The sequence below is a fragment of the Triticum dicoccoides genome, chromosome 6B (assembly GCF_002162155.2).
Source record: "Triticum dicoccoides isolate Atlit2015 ecotype Zavitan chromosome 6B, WEW_v2.0, whole genome shotgun sequence".
In the NCBI taxonomy this organism is placed as follows: domain Eukaryota; kingdom Viridiplantae; phylum Streptophyta; class Magnoliopsida; order Poales; family Poaceae; genus Triticum; species Triticum dicoccoides.
In genome coordinates, this window is record NC_041391.1 from 218,057,822 (window position 1) to 218,065,999 (window position 8,178).

At 43.0% G+C, this 8,178-nt stretch overlaps 1 long non-coding RNA gene across 9 annotated transcripts; it reads left to right on the plus strand.

The window, feature by feature from the left end:
* The first annotated feature begins 3,067 nt into the window (after window positions 1-3,067).
* LOC119326791 lies at window positions 3,068-5,629 on the plus strand. Of its 9 annotated transcripts, none has more exons than XR_005158174.1 (6): window positions 3,068-3,183; window positions 3,293-3,411; window positions 3,541-3,985; window positions 4,134-4,629; window positions 5,133-5,195; window positions 5,301-5,629. It is a non-coding gene; the product is annotated as an uncharacterized LOC119326791 (long non-coding RNA). The 9 variants fall into 9 exon arrangements; XR_005158170.1 differs by having other exon boundaries at window positions 3,293-3,398; XR_005158168.1 differs by having other exon boundaries at window positions 3,075-3,225.
* The last annotated feature ends 2,549 nt before the right edge of the window (window positions 5,630-8,178 follow it).

Genomic DNA, 8,178 nt, shown 5'->3' on the forward strand with positions numbered 1-8,178 from the left:
AAACATGATGAGGAGAGCGAAGAACAAAAGGAGGAAGAGCGGACTAGCTACCCATGCCCACCTTCTAATGAGAGTAACGCTTCAACTCATACATTGTTTAATTCCCCTTCGTGCTTACCGAAGGATGATTGCTATGATGATTGTTATGATCCCGTTGATTCTCTTGAATTACACCTTTTTGATGATGCTTGCTATGCTTGTGGCCATGATGCCAATATGAATGATGCTTATGGAGATGAACTTGTTATAGTTCCTTATGTGAAACATGAAATTGTTGCTATTGCACCCACATGATAGTCCTATTATCTTTTTGAATTCTCCCGACTACACTATATCGGAGAAGTTTGTGCTTATTAAGGATTATATTGATGGGTTGCCTTTTACCATTGCACATGATAATTTTGATGAATGTAATATGCATGTGTTTTCTTCCCCTACTTGCAATTATTATGAGAGAGGAACTATATCTCCACCTCTCTATGTTTCCAATATGATAAAATTGCAAGAAACTACTTATACTATGCATTGGCCTTTACTATGTGTGCATGAATTGTTCTTTTATGACATGCCGATGCATAGGAAGAGAGTTAGACTCATTATTGCATGATATATGTTACTTTGCACTCACTACTAAATTATAAATCATTGTTAATTAAAATTGGCTTTGATATACCTTGGGATCCGGGTGGATCCATTACTTGAGCACTATATTCCTAGCTTAATGGCTTTAAAGAAAGCGCTGCCAGGGAGACAACCCGGAAGTTTTAGAGAGTTATTTATTTCTGTTGAGTGCTTTTATATAGTCTAAAAACAAAAATAAAATAAAGAGGGGAACCCAAAACTTTTCAAAAAGGAAAGTGAAAGTGAGAACGACAAGCATTGTTGAAGCGGGAGAGCTCCTTGAACTTTGTTCATGCTCACATAAACTTTGCGAATCTTGATTACAGAAAATTTTCATCCAAAATAATTATCCCCTTGTACAATTCCATTGTATTATAAAAATAATGTGCTAAGGTTTGCCTTTAGGATGTTTACAATGCTTGTTGGTTTGTACGGTACATGACAGAAACTTTGGCTCTAGTGCGTGATTTTACATTTTTTTACTGGAACGTCAAAAGGTTCTGAAACTTCTTTCACTATCTTCCTGTACAAATTATTTATTTTTCCTAATTTTGTTAGAATTTTTGGGGTACCATAAGTATGGTGAGTGTTCACATTGCTACAGACTATTCTGTTTTTGACAGATTCTGTTTTTGATGCTTAGTTTACTTGTTTTGATGAAACTATCAATTTCTATCAGTGGATTAAGCCATGAAAAAGGTTATATTACAGTAGACACAATGCAAAAACGAAATATGAATTGGTTTGCAACAGAACTTAGAGTAGTGATTTGCTTTATTATACTAACAGATCTTACCGAGTTTTATGTTGAAGTTTTGTGTGGATGAAGTGTTTGATCGAGGAGGTCTCGATATGAGGAGAAGGAAGAGAGTCAAGAGCTCAAGCTTGGGTATGCCCAAGGAACCCAAGTAAATATTCAAGGAGACTCAAGCGTCTAAGCTTGGGGATGCCCCGGAAGGCATCCCCTCTTTCTTCAACAAGTATCGGTATGTTTTTGGATTCGTTTCGTTCATGCAATACGTGCAAGTTTTGGAGCGTCTTTTGCATTTAGTTTTCACTTTTCTTTTGTGCACCATGATGGTATGAGATAGTCCTTGGTCATTTATAGAATGCTCATTGCACTTCACTTAAATCTTTTGAGTATGGCTTTATAGAATGCTTCACGTGCTTCACTTATATCATTTGAAGTTTGGATTGCCTGTTTCTCTTCACATAGAAAACTGCCATTTGTAGAATGCTCTTTTGCTTCACTTATCTATATATATCCCAAATAGTTCATCCCCACTACATGATTTCTCTTGACATGCAGCCTATCCACCTCATCAATCTGCCACATCAGCTGTCGGGGAGGCTGATTCCACCAACACCTATGGGGACAGGGCCCCTTTCGGTTCGGAGGGAGGCGGAGGCCGCACAAAGAGCGGATCGAGGCAGTACACGCGAGCGGTTTTTACCCAGCTTCGGGCCGCACGGATGCATAAAACCCTACTGCTGCTTGTTTGTGTGTATTGAATTCTTGCTCAGGAGCGATGGACGCTGCCAGACTGAGCGTGAGAGTGTTTCTGGTGTTTCGAATGAGCCGAACCGGCCGACCCCCTTCTACGTTGCGCCTGGGCCTCCTTTTATACTTTCAAGGGGTCACCGACAGGTGGCAACGTAGACTAGGAGGGTAAAATGGAAAAGGATGCGGTAGGTACAGCTACCGCTACTGTAGACACAGTGCACCCTACCTAACTCTGACGGCAGGGGACAAGGTCATTGAATGCCTGTCTGAGTTGCCTAAACAGTGCAAAAATTGACCGTTAGGAGCGCCACCGTTTGCCACGATGGCCTTCTCTTCATCTCCGCTTGCCACCGCGCACCCCTAGCTGCACAGCCTCCTGCCACGTGTGCTTGGGAGAGTCCTAGAGCGACACGTTAGCAGGTGTGCTGGAGCGCGGGCACGAAGTGGGGGTTTCCCGCGGCAAGCTCCTTGCCGCGGTCGTCGTCTTGTCGTGTTTGGGAGCTTGTTGCTCACCAGGCCTTGCCGGGACGCAGGGCGCGTCGCGGCAAGCTTTCTTGGTATGCCTTGAGTGGCCTTCCCAGCAAGCTCCTCTTGCCGGGGTCTTGTCTCTTCCCGGCAAGATCCTCTTGCCGGGGCCTGGGTTGGCCTTCCCGGCAAGCTCCTCTTGTCGGGGCCTTGGTTGGCCTTCCCGGCAAGCTCCTCTTGCCGGGGCCTTGGCTTGAGTACTTTGTTCTTGAATGGTCTTCAAGGGAACCGCGGAGGGTCTTGGCGGTCACCCGGCAAGCCTTGCTGCGGGGCGCTGCAACTGCCCGTGCACGAGTTCGGGATACTAGGGTACCCCTACTCTAGTACACCGACATCAGCATTTTTTTCATCCACTAACTATTTTTGCTGTTATTTCTCTATAAGCCACGTCACTGCAGTTTCAGCTGTGGAGAGCCGCTTCAGTTTGTAATCGAGGGGGCACGACCATCCTGGAACCCGTCGTTTCCTTCACCACGCGACGGCTACCCAACTCCTTTTCACCGCGCGCGTCTACTTTAACCGGCCACATCTAGGTGCTCCCTCTGCCGCTAGGGATTCTCGCTGTCTGTATGCAGGTTATCTCTCGATTTTGATCTCAATCTCAATCTCGGTCCTCATCTATCTGATTTTGATCCCGTATAGGAGCAGATATCACACCGCATCACCGTCGCCAGGACGCCCGCCTGCGCGCTCCACTTACACCTGGTGGTGTGTTGATTCCGCTGCGGCACATCCATATGTTGTACAGGTAAAACCTACAGGTTCGGATCTTAAATCCAGTGACTTTCTTAATGTTATTAGTGCCTACTTTTCCTCCTCTACCACTGAAGCTAGCAGGCAACCAAGCGGCAACTTATTTCTCTCCTTTTCCTCTGTCTCGATCGAGCCAGGAGTAGCTCGAGTTGGATCTCTTCCAAATTGCAGATCTCGGAGTACTCCAAGGCCTCTCTGGGCGTTGGTACACGGGCCGGGCGCCGTTCTGTCGCTGGCCACTCAGAATCGTAGATCGTCGATGAAGGTCTAACCTATGTTGCCTCTGCACGCCATTGCTCAGCTCCTCGGACACCGTCGGCGTCAACGAGCGGCGAGGAGTCGGTCTTGATCAGCGAAGACGACTTCCCCGGGACTCCATCTTCGTGGCTGGCACAACAGTTAATCAGGTGGGCATTGCCGCGCTTACTTTCACAAGTGAGATACGAATACAATTGTTGGTCGTTTGGATCCAGTGGGATGGTGCGGAGGTGGACGATGGCCGGACTCCCTGTTAGAGACACCTTTGCCTCTTTGTGGGGCAGGTCGACAGCTTTGAATCGCTCAAGCGACGAGTTTTAAGGAGTAAGAACCTTTCCCTCTCACATCTTATATCAGTATTCTCAAAATAAAACACCGAAGTACCATCTCACTATGTAATCGTAATGCTTTCAGATTTTGGGAGTATAGTTTGTCCATTTTACTATATAATTGTGACTGTATTTTTTTCCAGAGCTTGGAGTATTCTGTCTCACTATGGAGCCTGGGAGCTTGGAGTACTTTGCTTTGCACCAACACCTCCAGATATTAGTGCATGGCTAGCTGTGGCTCTATGTTTGCTTACTAATCAAACCATCAACCTTTTGAGACTTGGAAAGTTGTCAGTTTTTTTACGGAGGATAGTTGTCAGTTTGAGGAGCTTGCTTTCCTACATCGTACCTCCCGCTCTTTTTTAGATGTTGCTTTTTTATATCTTTCGTGGATCGGTGCCTCGACGTTAGGAGGGGCTTGCCTGGTCATTTTTGCCTTTTGCAATAAATCAGTGGCATTTGGAAGGCTATAATTCTTTGGTAGCATCAGTGAAAATAAATTAAATGTGCTCTTTCAATTGTTACAGTTAACTTTGTTTCCTTCATGCCCTTGATATTGGTAACAGGAAGATATCCCAACTATTGATGTTTATGATGCAAACTTCCTAGTGGGATGGTCTTGAACTTATGCTGAGTCTGGTAAGGGGGACTTCTCTCAGATTGAATTTTTAATTACTAATTCCCTTGTGTGGGAAATACTAATAAGGACACACCAATTTAGAATGAAAAGTTTTGTTTAAAGGATGTTCATGCATACATTTTCCATCTCTTAGTAAGGCCCCTGTATGGTTATGCCAGTTTTACAAGCCAGCCACAAGTGCTAGGAGCTATATGGCGTACTTTCAACTATATCATGGCAAACATATACCAGTTCCATTTTTATGTAGTATAAAACCGTGTAATGCCCATGTAGTGTGGACGATTCGGCCTACTAATGGACAACAAAAAGATCTGTCCAATAAAAGGCGCATTTTCATTAGCCTGTTCTGGACATTTTTTTGCTTGGAATCTTGAACTGATAGCAAAATATGTTAGCTTCTCTAGATTTCTGGTATTGCGTAGTTATAAATGAATACAGTCACATTTCCTATGCGTATTCATAGAAGCTTTGCACATTTTGATAACAATTGTTTTACCTGCAGCAATGCTCGTGGGGAATCAGGTCCCTACTTTTTTTCTTCTTCTTCTTCAAGAATTTAGATAAAGTGCGCACTCAACTGTAGTTTTCTTATTACGAACTAATTGGTGTTTTCTTTCTAACTATACTCTTTTTATAGAGTTTTGACCCGTACTCTTTTTGTTTGGTGTAGGTTTTCATCCTTCCCCAATGATGCTACACATTATAAGATCGTTGCTATGCCTTCGGTTGCATTGGTTCAGTTTTGATGGTCCAGCCTTAAAGCCATGTAACAAAAGGACTTTCAGCGACTTTCATCTTCAATTGAAACTCAACTCTAAGAACATAGTAGATGCAAATTGCATTGGCTTTTAGATCGATCTACCCATTAGGGTCACTAGCTTAGTTGAGCTATTTGTCATGCCTCTCATTGTACCTTCATTTATATGACCACATGAATCTGGCTTGAAATAAGTAAATTGCAGACTAAAATGATTCAATTTTCTGAGAAACCAATAATTACTTCAAGTTGTAGACTAATGTGTCCGCACCAACGCGCGGGGAATTATCTAGTATTTGTTAGAGCGTGGGCATATCTTTTGTAGAAAGAATTAAACTCTCTTGCTTCACTTATATCCATTTAGAGAGATGACAGGAATTGGTCATTCACATGGTTAGTCATAAAATCCTACATAAAACTTGTGGATCACTGAATATGATATGTTTGATTTTTTGCAATAGTTTTTTGATATAGAGATGATAATATGTGGGAGGTTCTATTAAATGGTTTTGTTTAGTAAAGATATTGGTGTTAAGGTTTGTGATTCCCGAAGCATGCACGTATGGTCTACTAACTATGTAACCAAATTGGCACGCATTGTATTTTGATTGTTAATCTTTGCGTGAAGGCCGGGGGCGCGCGATGGTTAACTCCTACCAACCTCCCCCCTAGGAGCATGTGTAGTAGTACTTTGCTTCGAGGGCTAATAAACTTTTGCAATAAGTATATGATTTCTTTATGACTAATGTGAGTCCAATGATTATAAACACTCTTACCCTTCCATCATTGCTAGCCTCTTCGGTACCTTGTATTGCCCTTTCTCACCTCGAGAGTTGGTGCAAACTTCGCCGGTGCATCCAAACCCTGTGATACGATACGCTCTATCACACATAAGCCTCCTTATATCTTCCTCAGAACAGCCACCATACCTACCTATCATTGCATTTCCATAGCCATTCTGAGATATATTGCCATGCAACTTCCATCATCATCATATACATGACTTGAGCATTCATTTTCATATTGCTTTGCATGATCGTAAGATAGCTAGCATGTTGTTTTCATGGCTTGTGCATTTTTTCATGTCATTGCTATGCTAGATCATTGCACATCCCGATACACCGCCCGAAGCAGTCATATAGAGTCATATCTTTGTTCTAGATATCGAGTGGTAATATTGAGTTGTAAGTAAATAAAGTGTGATGATCATCATTATAGAGCATTGTCTCATAAAAAATGAGAGGCCAAAGAAGCCTAAATAAAAAAAGGGGTCCAAAGAAGCCCGCCCAAAAAATAGAGAAAAAAGAGGCAATGTTACTATCCTTTTACCACACTTGTGCTTCAGAGTAGCACCATGTTCTTCATATAGAGAGTCTCCTATATTGTCACTTTCATATACTAGTGGGAATTTTTTATTATAGAACTTGGCTTGTATATTCCAACGATGGGCTTCCTCAAATGCCCTAGGTCTTCATGAGCAAGCAAGTTGGATGCACACCCACTTAGTTTCAATTTGAGCTTTCATACACTTATAGCTCTTAGTGCATCCGTTGTATGGCAATCCCTACTTGTCGCGTCGACATCAATTGATGGGCATCTCCATAGCCCGTGGATTAGCCGCGTCGATGTGAGACTTTCTCCCTTTTTGTCTTCTCCACACAACCTCCACCATCCTACTCTATTCCACATATAGTGCTATATCCATGGCTTGCGCTCATGTATTGCATGAAGGTTGAAAAAGCTGAAACGTGTTAAAAAGTATGAACCAATTGCTTGGCTGACACTGGGATGAGCATGAGGGGTACCTTGTGTTAAGAAAAGGGAGCATACAAGACTATATGATTTTGTAGGGATAATGTTCTGAAGAATTGATATTTGAAAGACATGATTGTTTGTTGGGATGCCCTAAGTATTATTGTTTTTATGTCAAATGATAGACTATTGCCTTGAATCACTCGTGTCTTAATATTCATGCCATGATTAGATTACATGATCAAGGTTATGCTAGGTAGCATTCCACATCAAAAATTATCTTTTTATCATTTACCTACTCGAGGACGAGCAGGAATTAAGCTTGGGGATGCTGATACGTCTCCATCGTATCTATAATTTTTGATTGTTCCATGCCAATATTTTACAACTTTCATATACTTTTGGCAACTTTTTATACTATTTTTGGGACTAACATATTGATCCAGTGCCCAGTGCCAGTTCCTGTTTGTTGCATGGTTTATGTTTCGCAGAAACCCCATATCAAACAGAATGCAAACGGGATAACAATGGACGGAGAATATTTTTGTAATATTTATGATTTTTGGGAAGAAAAATCAACGCGAGACGGCGCCCGAGGGGGCCACGAGGCAGGGGGCATGCCCTAGAGGGGCAGGCGCGCCCCTGACCCTTGTGGGCACCCCATAAGGCGGTTACTGCTCTTCTTTGGCCGCAAGAAAGCTAATTTTCATGAAAAAAAACAATCTTGGCGAAGGTTTCAATCCAATCGGAGTTACAGATCTCCGGATATATAAGAAATGGTGAAAGGGCAGAATGTGAGAACGCAGAAACAGAGAGAGACAGATAGACAGATCCAATCTCGGAGGGGCTCTCGCCCCTCCCATGCCATGGAGACCATGCACCAGAGGGGAAACCCTTCTCCCATATAGCGAGAAGGTCAAGGAATAAGAAGAAGAAGAAGAAGAAGAAGAAGGGGGGCTCTCTCCCTTGCTTCCAGTGGCGCCGAAACACCGTCGGGGGCCATCATCATCACCGCAATCTACACCAACACCTCCGCCAT